Source organism: Eucyclogobius newberryi, unplaced genomic scaffold (genome assembly GCF_026437365.1).
Source record: "Eucyclogobius newberryi isolate DKJ021-1_F unplaced genomic scaffold, fEucNew1.0.hap1 SCAF_9, whole genome shotgun sequence".
Taxonomy (NCBI): domain Eukaryota; kingdom Metazoa; phylum Chordata; class Actinopteri; order Gobiiformes; family Gobiidae; genus Eucyclogobius; species Eucyclogobius newberryi.
This window is the reverse complement of record NW_027316532.1, coordinates 14,715,568-14,732,280: the sequence shown is the minus strand read 5'-3', so window position 1 is coordinate 14,732,280 and position 16,713 is coordinate 14,715,568.

Genomic DNA, 16,713 nt, shown 5'->3' with positions numbered 1-16,713 from the left:
AAGTTTTTATTGCTCCAAAAGCCTTTTCAGCCCATGAACAGTTGTGTGCGTTTCGAAAAAAAGTGAAAGAGCTATTCAAACCCTTTTTGCTAGGCAAGTAGGACCTGTAAATCTACACAATACATAATTTAAAGTTTGAGTCTATCATATTAGGTTTTGGATTTATAGCTGTTTTTGTGTCTATTGCTTCAAAAACATTTTCAGATAATTTGTGTGTTCTGAAGAAACTACAAGAGATATCTAACCCAAACTTTCTGTGCAAGAGGGGCTTGTACATCTGCACAACATGTCTTTTAAAGTTTGAACTTATCTTATTGCATTTTTGAGTTATAGCAGTTTTTAAGTTTTTATTGCTCCAAAAGCCTTTTCAGCCCATGAACAGTTGTTTGTGAGTTTTCGAAAAAAGTGCAAAAGCTATTCGAACCCTTTTTGCTGGGCAAGTAGGACCTGTAAATCTACACAATATATAGTTCAAAGTTGGAGTCTATCATATTAGGTTTTGGATTTATAGCTGTTTTTGTGTCTATTGCTTCAAAAGCATTTTTAGATAATTTGTGTGTTCTGAAGAAACTACAAGAGATATCTAACCCAAACTTTCTGTGCAAGAGGGGCTTGTACATCTGCACAACATGTCTTTTAAAGTTTGAACTTATCTTATTGCATTTTTGAGTTATAGCAGTTTTTAAGTTTTTATTGCTCCAAAAGCCTTTTCAGCCCATGAACAGTTGTGTGCGTTTCGAAAAAAAGTGCAAGAGCTATTCAAACCCTTTTTGCTGGGCAAGTAGGACCTGTAAATCTACACAATACATAGTTCAAAGTTTGAGTCTATCATATTAGGTTTTTGATTTATAGCTGTTTTTGTGTCTATTGCTTCAAAAGCATTTTCAGATAATTTGTGTGTTCTGAAGAAACTACAAGAGATATCTAACCCAAACTTTCTGTGCAAGAGGGGCTTGTACATCTGCACAACATATTTTTTAAAGTTTGAACTTATCTTATTGCATTTTTGAGTTATAGCAGTTTTTAAGTTTTTATTGCTCCAAAAGCCTTTTCAGCCCATGAACAGTTGTTTGTGAGTTTTCGAAAAAAGTGCAAAAGCTATTCGAACCCTTTTTGCTGGGCAAGTAGGACCTGTAAATCTACACAATATATAGTTTAAAGTTGGAGTCTATCATATTAGGTTTTGGATTTATAGCTGTTTTTGTGTCTATTGCTTCAAAAGCATTTTTAGATCATTTGTGTGTTCTGAAGAAACTACAAGAGATATCTAACCCAAACTTTCTGTGCAAGAGGGGCTTGTACATCTGCACAACATGTCTTTTAAAGTTTGAACTTATCTTATTGCATTTTTGAGTTATAGCAGTTTTAAGTTTTTATTGCTCCAAAAGCCTTTTCAGCCCATGAACAGTTGTGTGCGTTTCGAAAAAAAGTGAAAGAGCTATTCAAACCCTTTTTGCTAGGCAAGTAGGACCTGTAAATCTACACAATACATAATTTAAAGTTTGAGTCTATCATATTAGGTTTTGGATTTATAGCTGTTTTTGTGTCTATTGCTTCAAAAACATTTTCAGATAATTTGTGTGTTCTGAAGAAACTACAAGAGATATCTAACCCAAACTTTCTGTGCAAGAGGGGCTTGTACATCTGCACAACATGTCTTTTAAAGTTTGAACTTATCTTATTGCATTTTTGAGTTATAGCAGTTTTTAAGTTTTTATTGCTCCAAAAGCCTTTTCAGCCCATGAACAGTTGTTTGTGAGTTTTCGAAAAAAGTGCAAAAGCTATTCGAACCCTTTTTGCAGGGCAAGTAGGACCTGTAAATCTACACAATACATAGTTTAAAGTTTGAGTCTATCATATTAGGTTTTGGATTTATAGCTGTTTTTGTGTCTATTGCTTCAAAAGCATTTTCAGATAATTTGTGTGTTCTGAAGAAACTACAAGAGATATCTAACCCAAACTTTCTGTGCAAGAGGGGCTTGTACATCTGCACAACATGTCTTTTAAAGTTTGAACTTATCTTATTGCATTTTTGAGTTATAGCAGTTTTAACGTTTTTTTTGCTCCAAAAGCCTTTTCAGCCCATGAACAGTTGTTTGTGAGTTTCGAAAAAAGTACAAGAGCTATTCAAACCCTTTTTGCTGGGCAAGTAGGACCTGTAAATCTACACAATATATAGTTTAAAGTTTGAGTCTATCATATTAGGTTTTGGATTTATAGCTGTTTTTGTGTCTATTGCTTCAAAAGCATTTTCAGATAATTTGTGTGTTCTGAAGAAACTACAAGAGATATCTAACCCAAACTTTCTGTGCAAGAGGGGCTTGTACATCTGCACAACATGTCTTTTAAAGTTTGAACTTATCTTATTGCATTTTTGAGTTATAACAGTTTTAACGTTTTTATTGCTCCAAAAGCCTTTTCAGCCCATGAACAGTTGTTTGTGAGTTTCGAAAAAAGTGCAAGAGCTATTCAAACCCTTTTTGCTGGGCAAGTAGGACCTGTAAATCTACACAATATATAGTTTAAAGTTTGAGTCTATCATATTAGGTTTTGGATTTATAGCTGTTTTTGTGTCTATTGCTTCAAAAGCATTTTCAGATAATTTGTGTGTTCTGAAGAAACTACAAGAGATATCTAACCCAAACTTTCTGTGCAAGAGGGGCTTGTACATCTGCACAACATGTCTTTTAAAGTTTGAACTTATCTTATTGAATTTTTGAGTTATAGCAGTTTTTACGTTTTTATTGCTCCAAAAGCCTTTTCAGCCCATGAACAGTTGTGTGCGTTTCGAAAAAAGTGCAAGAGCTATTCAAACCCTTTTTGCAGGGCAAGTAGGACCTGTAAATCTACACAATACATAGTTTAAAGTTTGAGTCTATCATATTAGGTTTTGGATTTATAGCTGTTTTTGTGTCTATTGCTTCAAAAACATTTTCAGATAATTTGTGTGTTCTGAAGAAACTACAAGAGATATCTAACCCAAACTTTCTGTGCAAGAGGGGCTTGTACATCTGCACAACATGTCTTTTAAAGTTTGAACTTATCTTATTGAATTTTTGAGTTATAGCAGTTTTTACGTTTTTATTACTCCAAAAGCCTTTTCAGCCCATGAACAGTTGTGTGCGTTTCGAAAAAAGAGCAAGAGCTATTCAAACCCTTTTTGCTGGGCAAGTAGGACCTGTAAATCTACACAATACATAGTTTAAAGTTTGAGTCTATCATATTAGGTTTTTGATTTATAGCTGTTTTTGTGTCTATTGCTTCAAAAGCATTTTCAGATAATTTGTGTGTTCTGAAGAAACTACAAGAGATATCTAACCCAAACTTTCTGTGCAAGAGGGGCTTGTACATCTGCACAACATATTTTTTAAAGTTTGAACTTATCTTATTGCATTTTTGAGTTATAGCAGTTTTAACGTTTTTATTGCTCCAAAAGCCTTTTCAGCCGATGAACAGTTGTTTGTGAGTTTTCGAAAAAAGTGCAAAAGCTATTCGAACCCTTTTTGCTGGGCAAGTAGGACCTGTAAATCTACACAATATATAGTTCAAAGTTGGAGTCTATCATATTAGGTTTTGGATTTATAGCTGTTTTTGTGTCTATTGCTTCAAAAGCATTTTTAGATCATTTGTGTGTTCTGAAGAAACTACAAGAGATATCTAACCCAAACTTTCTGTGCAAGAGGGGCTTGTACATCTGCACAACATGTCTTTTAAAGTTTGAACTTATCTTATTGCATTTTTGAGTTATAGCAGTTTTAACGTTTTTATTGCTCCAAAAGCCTTTTCAGCCCATGAACAGTTGTTTGTGAGTTTCGAAAAAAGTGCAAGAGCTATTCAAACCCTTTTTGCTGGGCAAGTAGGACCTGTAAATCTACACAATATATAGTTTAAAGTTTGAGTCTATCATATTAGGTTTTGGATTTATAGCTGTTTTTGTGTCTATTGCTTCAAAAGCATTTTCAGATAATTTGTGTGTTCTGAAGAAACTACAAGAGATATCTAACCCAAACTTTCTGTGCAAGAGGGGCTTGTACATCTGCAGAACATGTCTTTTAAAGTTTGAACTTATCTTATTGCATTTTTGAGTTATGGCAGTTTTAAGTTTTTATTGCTCCAAAAGCCTTTTCAGCCCATGAACAGTTGTGTGCGTTTCGAAAAAAAGTGAAAGAGCTATTCAAACCCTTTTTGCTAGGCAAGTAGGACCTGTAAATCTACACAATAAATAGTTTAAAGTTTGAGTCTATCATATTAGGTTTTGGATTTATAGCTGTTTTTGTGTCTATTGCTTCAAAAACATTTTCAGATATTTTGTGTGTTCTGAAGAAACTACAAGAGATATCTAACCCAAACTTTCTGTGCAAGAGGGGCTTGTACATCTGCACAACATGTCTTTTAAAGTTTGAACTTATCTTATTGAATTTTTGAGTTATAGCAGTTTTTACGTTTTTATTGCTCCAAAAGCCTTTTCAGCCCATGAACAGTTGTGTGCGTTTCGAAAAAAGTGCAAGAGCTATTCAAACCCTTTTTGCAGGGCAAGTAGGACCTGTAAATCTACACAATACATAGTTTAAAGTTTGAGTCTATCATATTAGGTTTTGGATTTATAGCTGTTTTTGTGTCTATTGCTTCAAAAGCATTTTCAGATAATTTGTGTGTTCTGAAGAAACTACAAGAGATATCTAACCCAAACTTTCTGTGCAAGAGGGGCTTGTACATCTGCACAACATATTTTTTAAAGTTTGAACTTATCTTATTGCATTTTTGAGTTATAGCAGTTTTTAAGTTTTTATTGCTCCAAAAGCCTTTTCAGCCCATGAACAGTTGTGTGCGTTTCGAAAAAAAGTGAAAGAGCTATTCAAACCCTTTTTGCTAGGCAAGTAGGACCTGTAAATCTACACAATACATAGTTTAAAGTTTGAGTCTATCATATTAGGTTTTGGATTTATAGCTGTTTTTGTGTCTATTGCTTCAAAAACATTTTCAGATATTTTGTGTGTTCTGAAGAAACTACAAGAGATATCTAACCCAAACTTTCTGTGCAAGAGGGGCTTGTACATCTGCACAACATGTCTTTTAAAGTTTGAACTTATCTTATTGAATTTTTGAGTTATAGCAGTTTTTACGTTTTTATTGCTCCAAAAGCCTTTTCAGCCCATGAACAGTTGTGTGCGTTTCGAAAAAAGAGCAAGAGCTATTCAAACCCTTTTTGCTGGGCAAGTAGGACCTGTAAATCTACACAATACATAGTTTAAAGTTTGAGTCTATCATATTAGGTTTTTGATTTATAGCTGTTTTTGTGTCTATTGCTTCAAAAGCATTTTCAGATAATTTGTGTGTTCTGAAGAAACTACAAGAGATATCTAACCCAAACTTTCTGTGCAAGAGGGGCTTGTACATCTGCACAACATATTTTTTAAAGTTTGAACTTATCTTATTGCATTTTTGAGTTATAGCAGTTTTTAAGTTTTTATTGCTCCAAAAGCCTTTTCAGCCCATGAACAGTTGTGTGCGTTTCGAAAAAAAGTGCAAGAGCTATTCAAACCCTTTTTGCTGGGCAAGTAGGACCTGTAAATCTACACAATACATAGTTCAAAGTTTGAGTCTATCATATTAGGTTTTGGATTTATAGCTGTTTTTGTGTCTATTGCTTCAAAAGCATTTTCAGATAATTTGTGTGTTCTGAAGAAACTACAAGAGATATCTAACCCAAACTTTCTGTGCAAGAGGGGCTTGTACATCTGCACAACATGTCTTTTAAAGTTTGAACTTATCTTATTGAATTTTTGAGTTATAGCAGTTTTTACGTTTTTATTGCTCCAAAAGCCTTTTCAGCCCATGAACAGTTGTGTGCGTTTCGAAAAAAGTGCAAGAGCTATTCAAACCCTTTTTGCTGGGCAAGTAGGACCTGTAAATCTACACAATACATAGTTTAAAGTTTGAGTCTATCATATTAGGGTTTGGATTTATAGCTGTTTTTGTGTCTATTGCTTCAAAAGCATTTTCAGATAATTTGTGTGTTCTGAAGAAACTACAAGAGATATCTAACCCAAACTTTCTGTGCAAGAGGGGCTTGTACATCTGCACAACATATTTTTTTAAAGTTTGAACTTATCTTATTGCATTTTTGAGTTATAGCAGTTTTTAAGTTTTTATTGCTCCAAAAGCCTTTTCAGCCCATGAACAGTTGTTTGTGAGTTTTCAAAAAAAGTGCAAAAGCTATTCGAACCCTTTTTGCTGGGCAAGTAGGACCTGTAAATCTACACAATATATAGTTCAAAGTTGGAGTCTATCATATTAGGTTTTGGATTTATAGCTGTTTTTGTGTCTATTGCTTCAAAAGCATTTTTAGATCATTTGTGTGTTCTGAAGAAACTACAAGAGATATCTAACCCAAACTTTCTGTGCAAGAGGGGCTTGTACATCTGCACAACATGTCTTTTAAAGTTTGAACTTATCTTATTGCATTTTTGAGTTATAGCAGTTTTTAAGTTTTTATTGCTCCAAAAGCCTTTTCAGCCCATGAACAGTTGTGTGCGTTTCGAAAAAAAGTGCAAGAGCTATTCAAACCCTTTTTGCTGGGCAAGTAGGACCTGTAAATCTACACAATACATAGTTCAAAGTTTTAGTCTATCATATTAGGTTTTGGATTTATAGCTGTTTTTGTGTCTATTGCTTCAAAAGCATTTTCAGATAATTTGTGTGTTCTGAAGAAACTACAAGAGATATCTAACCCAAACTTTCTGTGCAAGAGGGGCTTGTACATCTGCACAACATATTTTTTAAAGTTTGAACTTATCTTATTGCATTTTTGAGTTATAACAGTTTTAACGTTTTTATTGCTCCAAAAGCCTTTTCAGCCCATGAACAGTTGTTTGTGAGTTTTCGAAAAAAGTGCAAAAGCTATTCGAACCCTTTTTGCTGGGCAAGTAGGACCTGTAAATCTACACAATATATAGTTCAAAGTTGGAGTCTATCATATTAGGTTTTGGATTTATAGCTGTTTTTGTGTCTATTGCTTCAAAAGCATTTTTAGATAATTTGTGTGTTCTGAAGAAACTACAAGAGATATCTAACCCAAACTTTCTGTGCAAGAGGGGCTTGTACATCTGCACAACATGTCTTTTAAAGTTTGAACTTATCTTATTGCATTTTTGAGTTATAGCAGTTTTTAAGTTTTTATTGCTCCAAAAGCCTTTTCAGCCCATGAACAGTTGTGTGCGTTTCGAAAAAAAGTGCAAGAGCTATTCAAACCCTTTTTGCTGGGCAAGTAGGACCTGTAAATCTACACAATACATAGTTCAAAGTTTGAGTCTATCATATTAGGTTTTTGATTTATAGCTGTTTTTGTGTCTATTGCTTCAAAAGCATTTTCAGATAATTTGTGTGTTCTGAAGAAACTACAAGAGATATCTAACCCAAACTTTCTGTGCAAGAGGGGCTTGTACATCTGCACAACATATTTTTTAAAGTTTGAACTTATCTTATTGCATTTTTGAGTTATAGCAGTTTTTAAGTTTTTATTGCTCCAAAAGCCTTTTCAGCCCATGAACAGTTGTTTGTGAGTTTTCGAAAAAAGTGCAAAAGCTATTCGAACCCTTTTTGCTGGGCAAGTAGGACCTGTAAATCTACACAATATATAGTTTAAAGTTGGAGTCTATCATATTAGGTTTTGGATTTATAGCTGTTTTTGTGTCTATTGCTTCAAAAGCATTTTTAGATCATTTGTGTGTTCTGAAGAAACTACAAGATATATCTAACCCAAACTTTCTGTGCAAGAGGGGCTTGTACATCTGCACAACATGTCTTTTAAAGTTTGAACTTATCTTATTGCATTTTTGAGTTATAGCAGTTTTAACGTTTTTATTGCTCCAAAAGCCTTTTCAGCCCATGAACAGTTGTTTGTGAGTTTCGAAAAAAGTGCAAGAGCTATTCAAACCCTTTTTGCTGGGCAAGTAGGACCTGTAAATCTACACAATATATGGTTTAAAGTTTGAGTCTATCATATTAGGTTTTGGATTTATAGCTGTTTTTGTGTCTATTGCTTCAAAAGCATTTTCAGATAATTTGTGTGTTCTGAAGAAACTACAAGAGATATCTAACCCAAACTTTCTGTGCAAGAGGGGCTTGTACATCTGCACAACATGTCTTTTAAAGTTTGAACTTATCTTATTGCATTTTTGAGTTATGGCAGTTTTAAGTTTTTCATTGCTCCAAAAGCCTTTTCAGCCCATGAACAGTTGTGTGCGTTTCGAAAAAAAGTGAAAGAGCTATTCAAACCCTTTTTGCTAGGCAAGTAGGACCTGTAAATCTACACAATACATAATTTAAAGTTTGAGTCTATCATATTAGGTTTTGGATTTATAGCTGTTTTTGTGTCTATTGCTTCAAAAACATTTTCAGATAATTTGTGTGTTCTGAAGAAACTACAAGAGATATCTAACCCAAACTTTCTGTGCAAGAGGGGCTTGTACATCTGCACAACATGTCTTTTAAAGTTTGAACTTATCTTATTGCATTTTTGAGTTATAGCAGTTTTTAAGTTTTTATTGCTCCAAAAGCCTTTTCAGCCCATGAACAGTTGTGTGCGTTTCGAAAAAAAGTGCAAGAGCTATTCAAACCCTTTTTGCTGGGCAAGTAGGACCTGTACATCTACACAATACATAGTTCAAAGTTTGAGTCTATCATATTAGGTTTTGGATTTATAGCTGTTTTTGTGTCTATTGCTTCAAAAGCATTTTCAGATAATTTGTGTGTTCTGAAGAAACTACAAGAGATATCTAACCCAAACTTTCTGTGCAAGAGGGGCTTGTACATCTGCACAACATATTTTTTTAAAGTTTGAACTTATCTTATTGAATTTTTGAGTTATAGCAGTTTTTACGTTTTTATTGCTCCAAAAGCCTTTTCAGCCCATGAACAGTTGTGTGCGTTTCGAAAAAAGTGCAAGAGCTATTCAAACCCTTTTTGCAGGGCAAGTAGGACCTGTAAATCTACACAATACATAGTTTAAAGTTTGAGTCTATCATATTAGGTTTTGGATTTATAGCTGTTTTTGTGTCTATTGCTTCAAAAGCATTTTCAGATAATTTGTGTGTTCTGAAGAAACTACAAGAGATATCTAACCCAAACTTTCTGTGCAAGAGGGGCTTGTACATCTGCACAACATATTTTTTAAAGTTTGAACTTATCTTATTGCATTTTTGAGTTATAGCAGTTTTTAAGTTTTTATTGCTCCAAAAGCCTTTTCAGCCCATGAACAGTTGTGTGCGTTTCGAAAAAAAGTGAAAGAGCTATTCAAACCCTTTTTGCTAGGCAAGTAGGACCTGTAAATCTACACAATACATAGTTTAAAGTTTGAGTCTATCATATTAGGTTTTGGATTTATAGCTGTTTTTGTGTCTATTGCTTCAAAAACATTTTCAGATATTTTGTGTGTTCTGAAGAAACTACAAGAGATATCTAACCCAAACTTTCTGTGCAAGAGGGGCTTGTACATCTGCACAACATGTCTTTTAAAGTTTGAACTTATCTTATTGAATTTTTGAGTTATAGCAGTTTTTACGTTTTTATTGCTCCAAAAGCCTTTTCAGCCCATGAACAGTTGTGTGCGTTTCGAAAAAAGAGCAAGAGCTATTCAAACCCTTTTTGCTGGGCAAGTAGGACCTGTAAATCTACACAATACATAGTTTAAAGTTTGAGTCTATCATATTAGGTTTTTGATTTATAGCTGTTTTTGTGTCTATTGCTTCAAAAGCATTTTCAGATAATTTGTGTGTTCTGAAGAAACTACAAGAGATATCTAACCCAAACTTTCTGTGCAAGAGGGGCTTGTACATCTGCACAACATATTTTTTAAAGTTTGAACTTATCTTATTGCATTTTTGAGTTATAGCAGTTTTAACGTTTTTATTGCTCCAAAAGCCTTTTCAGCCCATGAACAGTTGTTTGTGAGTTTCGAAAAAAGTGCAAGAGCTATTCAAACCCTTTTTGCTGGGCAAGTAGGACCTGTAAATCTACACAATATATAGTTTAAAGTTTGAGTCTATCATATTAGGTTTTGGATTTATAGCTGTTTTTGTGTCTATTGCTTCAAAAGCATTTTCAGATAATTTGTGTGTTCTGAAGAAACTACAAGAGATATCTAACCCAAACTTTCTGTGCAAGAGGGGCTTGTACATCTGCACAACATGTCTTTTAAAGTTTGAACTTATCTTATTGCATTTTTGAGTTATAACAGTTTTAACGTTTTTATTGCTCCAAAAGCCTTTTCAGCCCATGAACAGTTGTTTGTGAGTTTCGAAAAAAGTGCAAGAGCTATTCAAACCCTTTTTGCAGGGCAAGTAGGACCTGTAAATCTACACAATACATAGTTTAAAGTTTGAGTCTATCATATTAGGTTTTGGATTTATAGCTGTTTTTGTGTCTATTGCTTCAAAAGCATTTTCAGATAATTTGTGTGTTCTGAAGAAACTACAAGAGATATCTAACCCAAACTTTCTGTGCAAGAGGGGCTTGTACATCTGCACAACATGTCTTTTAAAGTTTGAACTTATCTTATTGCATTTTTGAGTTATAGCAGTTTTAACGTTTTTATTGCTCCAAAAGCCTTTTCAGCCCATGAACAGTTGTTTGTGAGTTTCGAAAAAAGTGCAAGAGCTATTCAAACCCTTTTTGCTGGGCAAGTAGGACCTGTAAATCTACACAATATATAGTTTAAAGTTTGAGTCTATCATATTAGGTTTTGGATTTATAGCTGTTTTTGTGTCTATTGCTTCAAAAGCATTTTCAGATAATTTGTGTGTTCTGAAGAAACTACAAGAGATATCTAACCCAAACTTTCTGTGCTAGAGGGGCTTGTACATCTGCACAACATGTCTTTTAAAGTTTGAACTTATCTTATTGCATTTTTGAGTTATAGCAGTTTTAACGTTTTTATTGCTCCAAAAGCCTTTTCAGCCCATGAACAGTTGTTTGTGAGTTTCGAAAAAAGTGCAAGAGCTATTCAAACCCTTTTTGCTGGGCAAGTAGGACCTGTAAATCTACACAATATATAGTTTAAAGTTTGAGTCTATCATATTAGGTTTTGGATTTATAGCTGTTTTTGTGTCTATTGCTTCAAAAGCATTTTCAGATAATTTGTGTGTTCTGAAGAAACTACAAGAGATATCTAACCCAAACTTTCTGTGCAAGAGGGGCTTGTACATCTGCAGAACATGTCTTTTAAAGTTTGAACTTATCTTATTGCATTTTTGAGTTATGGCAGTTTTAAGTTTTTATTGCTCCAAAAGCCTTTTCAGCCCATGAACAGTTGTGTGCGTTTCGAAAAAAAGTGAAAGAGCTATTCAAACCCTTTTTGCTAGGCAAGTAGGACCTGTAAATCTACACAATAAATAGTTTAAAGTTTGAGTCTATCATATTAGGTTTTGGATTTATAGCTGTTTTTGTGTCTATTGCTTCAAAAGCATTTTCAGATAATTTGTGTGTTCTGAAGAAACTACAAGAGATATCTAACCCAAACTTTCTGTGCAAGAGGGGCTTGTACATCTGCACAACATGTCTTTTAAAGTTTGAACTTATCTTATTGCATTTTTGAGTTATAACAGTTTTAACGTTTTTATTGCTCCAAAAGCCTTTTCAGCCCATGAACAGTTGTTTGTGAGTTTCGAAAAAAGTGCAAGAGCTATTCAAACCCTTTTTGCAGGGCAAGTAGGACCTGTAAATCTACACAATACATAGTTTAAAGTTTGAGTCTATCATATTAGGTTTTGGATTTATAGCTGTTTTTGTGTCTATTGCTTCAAAAGCATTTTCAGATAATTTGTGTGTTCTGAAGAAACTACAAGAGATATCTAACCCAAACTTTCTGTGCAAGAGGGGCTTGTACATCTGCACAACATGTCTTTTAAAGTTTGAACTTATCTTATTGCATTTTTGAGTTATAGCAGTTTTAACGTTTTTATTGCTCCAAAAGCCTTTTCAGCCCATGAACAGTTGTTTGTGAGTTTCGAAAAAAGTGCAAGAGCTATTCAAACCCTTTTTGCTGGGCAAGTAGGACCTGTAAATCTACACAATATGTAGTTTAAAGTTTGAGTCTATCATATTAGGTTTTGGATTTATAGCTGTTTTTGTGTCTATTGCTTCAAAAGCATTTTCAGATAATTTGTGTGTTCTGAAGAAACTACAAGAGATATCTAACCCAAACTTTCTGTGCAAGAGGGGCTTGTACATCTGCACAACATGTCTTTTAAAGTTTGAACTTATCTTATTGCATTTTTGAGTTATAACAGTTTTAACGTTTTTATTGCTCCAAAAGCCTTTTCAGCCCATGAACAGTTGTTTGTGAGTTTCGAAAAAAGTGCAAGAGCTATTCAAACCTTTTTTGCTGGGCAAGTAGGACCTGTAAATCTACACAATATATAGTTTAAAGTTTGAGTCTATCATATTAGGTTTTGGATTTATAGCTGTTTTTGTGTCTATTGCTTCAAAAGCATTTTCAGATAATTTGTGTGTTCTGAAGAAACTACAAGAGATATCTAACCCAAACTTTCTGTGCAAGAGGGGCTTGTACATCTGCACAACATGTCTTTTAAAGTTTGAACTTATCTTATTGAATTTTTGAGTTATAGCAGTTTTTACGTTTTTATTGCTCCAAAAGCCTTTTCAGCCCATGAACAGTTGTGTGCGTTTCGAAAAAAGTGCAAGAGCTATTCAAACCCTTTTTGCTGGGCAAGTAGGACCTGTAAATCTACACAATACATAGTTTAAAGTTTGAGTCTATCATATTAGGGTTTGGATTTATAGCTGTTTTTGTGTCTATTGCTTCAAAAGCATTTTCAGATAATTTGTGTGTTCTGAAGAAACTACAAGAGATATCTAACCCAAACTTTCTGTGCAAGAGGGGCTTGTACATCTGCACAACATATTTTTTAAAGTTTGAACTTATCTTATTGCATTTTTGAGTTATAGCAGTTTTTAAGTTTTTATTGCTCCAAAAGCCTTTTCAGCCCATGAACAGTTGTTTGTGAGTTTTCAAAAAAAGTGCAAAAGCTATTCGAACCCTTTTTGCTGGGCAAGTAGGACCTGTAAATCTACACAATATATAGTTCAAAGTTGGAGTCTATCATATTAGGTTTTGGATTTATAGCTGTTTTTGTGTCTATTGCTTCAAAAGCATTTTTAGATCATTTGTGTGTTCTGAAGAAACTACAAGAGATATCTAACCCACACTTTCTGTGCAAGAGGGGCTTGTACATCTGCACAACATGTCTTTTAAAGTTTGAACTTATCTTATTGCATTTTTGAGTTATAGCAGTTTTAACGTTTTTATTGCTCCAAAAGCCTTTTCAGCCCATGAACAGTTGTGTGCGTTTCGAAAAAAAGTGCAAGAGCTATTCAAACCCTTTTTGCTGGGCAAGTAGGACCTGTAAATCTACACAATACATAGTTCAAAGTTTTAGTCTATCATATTAGGTTTTGGATTTATAGCTGTTTTTGTGTCTATTGCTTCAAAAGCATTTTCAGATAATTTGTGTGTTCTGAAGAAACTACAAGAGATATCTAACCCAAACTTTCTGTGCAAGAGGGGCTTGTACATCTGCACAACATATTTTTTAAAGTTTGAACTTATCTTATTGCATTTTTGAGTTATAACAGTTTTAACGTTTTTATTGCTCCAAAAGCCTTTTCAGCCCATGAACAGTTGTTTGTGAGTTTTCGAAAAAAGTGCAAAAGCTATTCGAACCCTTTTTGCTGGGCAAGTAGGACCTGTAAATCTACACAATATATAGTTCAAAGTTGGAGTCTATCATATTAGGTTTTGGATTTATAGCTGTTTTTGTGTCTATTGCTTCAAAAGCATTTTTAGATAATTTGTGTGTTCTGAAGAAACTACAAGAGATATCTAACCCAAACTTTCTGTGCAAGAGGGGCTTGTACATCTGCACAACATGTCTTTTAAAGTTTGAACTTATCTTATTGCATTTTTGAGTTATAGCAGTTTTTAAGTTTTTATTGCTCCAAAAGCCTTTTCAGCCCATGAACAGTTGTGTGCGTTTCGAAAAAAAGTGCAAGAGCTATTCAAACCCTTTTTGCTGGGCAAGTAGGACCTGTAAATCTACACAATACATAGTTCAAAGTTTGAGTCTATCATATTAGGTTTTTGATTTATAGCTGTTTTTGTGTCTATTGCTTCAAAAGCATTTTCAGATAATTTGTGTGTTCTGAAGAAACTACAAGAGATATCTAACCCAAACTTTCTGTGCAAGAGGGGCTTGTACATCTGCACAACATATTTTTTAAAGTTTGAACTTATCTTATTGCATTTTTGAGTTATAGCAGTTTTTAAGTTTTTATTGCTCCAAAAGCCTTTTCAGCCCATGAACAGTTGTTTGTGAGTTTTCGAAAAAAGTGCAAAAGCTATTCGAACCCTTTTTGCTGGGCAAGTAGGACCTGTAAATCTACACAATATATAGTTTAAAGTTGGAGTCTATCATATTAGGTTTTGGATTTATAGCTGTTTTTGTGTCTATTGCTTCAAAAGCATTTTTAGATCATTTGTGTGTTCTGAAGAAACTACAAGAGATATCTAACCCAAACTTTCTGTGCAAGAGGGGCTTGTACATCTGCACAACATGTCTTTTAAAGTTTGAACTTATCTTATTGCATTTTTGAGTTATAGCAGTTTTAACGTTTTTATTGCTCCAAAAGCCTTTTCAGCCCATGAACAGTTGTTTGTGAGTTTCTAAAAAAGTGCAAGAGCTATTCAAACCCTTTTTGCTGGGCAAGTAGGACCTGTAAATCTACACAATATATGGTTTAAAGTTTGAGTCTATCATATTAGGTTTTGGATTTATAGCTGTTTTTGTGTCTATTGCTTCAAAAGCATTTTCAGATAATTTGTGTGTTCTGAAGAAACTACAAGAGATATCTAACCCAAACTTTCTGTGCAAGAGGGGCTTGTACATCTGCACAACATGTCTTTTAAAGTTTGAACTTATCTTATTGCATTTTTGAGTTATGGCAGTTTTAAGTTTTTCATTGCTCCAAAAGCCTTTTCAGCCCATGAACAGTTGTGTGCGTTTCGAAAAAAAGTGAAAGAGCTATTCAAACCCTTTTTGCTAGGCAAGTAGGACCTGTAAATCTACACAATACATAATTTAAAGTTTGAGTCTATCATATTAGGTTTTGGATTTATAGCTGTTTTTGTGTCTATTGCTTCAAAAACATTTTCAGATAATTTGTGTGTTCTGAAGAAACTACAAGAGATATCTAACCCAAACTTTCTGTGCAAGAGGGGCTTGTACATCTGCACAACATGTCTTTTAAAGTTTGAACTTATCTTATTGCATTTTTGAGTTATAGCAGTTTTTAAGTTTTTATTGCTCCAAAAGCCTTTTCAGCCCATGAACAGTTGTGTGCGTTTCGAAAAAAAGTGCAAGAGCTATTCAAACCCTTTTTGCTGGGCAAGTAGGACCTGTAAATCTACACAATACATAGTTCAAAGTTTGAGTCTATCATATTAGGTTTTGGATTTATAGCTGTTTTTGTGTCTATTGCTTCAAAAGCATTTTCAGATAATTTGTGTGTTCTGAAGAAACTACAAGAGATATCTAACCCAAACTTTCTGTGCAAGAGGGGCTTGTACATCTGCACAACATATTTTTTTAAAGTTTGAACTTATCTTATTGAATTTTTGAGTTATAGCAGTTTTTACGTTTTTATTGCTCCAAAAGCCTTTTCAGCCCATGAACAGTTGTGTGCGTTTCGAAAAAAGTGCAAGAGCTATTCAAACCCTTTTTGCAGGGCAAGTAGGACCTGTAAATCTACACAATACATAGTTTAAAGTTTGAGTCTATCATATTAGGTTTTGGATTTATAGCTGTTTTTGTGTCTATTGCTTCAAAAGCATTTTCAGATAATTTGTGTGTTCTGAAGAAACTACAAGAGATATCTAACCCAAACTTTCTGTGCAAGAGGGGCTTGTACATCTGCACAACATGTCTTTTAAAGTTTGAACTTATCTTATTGAATTTTTGAGTTATAGCAGTTTTTACGTTTTTATTGCTCCAAAAGCCTTTTCAGCCCATGAACAGTTGTGTGCGTTTCGAAAAAAGTGCAAGAGCTATTCAAACCCTTTTTGCAGGGCAAGTAGGACCTGTAAATCTACACAATACATAGTTTAAAGTTTGAGTCTATCATATTAGGTTTTGGATTTATAGCTGTTTTTGTGTCTATTGCTTCAAAAGCATTTTCAGATAATTTGTGTGTTCTGAAGAAACTACAAGAGATATCTAACACAAACTTTCTGTGCAAGAGGGGCTTGTACATCTGCACAACATATTTTTTAAAGTTTGAACTTATCTTATTGCATTTTTGAGTTATAGCAGTTTTTAAGTTTTTATTGCTCCAAAAGCCTTTTCAGCCCATGAACAGTTGTGTGCGTTTCGAAAAAAAGTGAAAGAGCTATTCAAACCCTTTTTGCTAGGCAAGTAGGACCTGTAAATCTACACAATACATAGTTTAAAGTTTGAGTCTATCATATTAGGTTTTGGATTTATAGCTGTTTTTGTGTCTATTGCTTCAAAAACATTTTCAGATATTTTGTGTGTTCTGAAGAAACTACAAGAGATATCTAACCCAAACTTTCTGTGCAAGAGGGGCTTGTACATCTGCACAACATGTCTTTTAAAGTTTGAACTTATCTTATTGAATTTT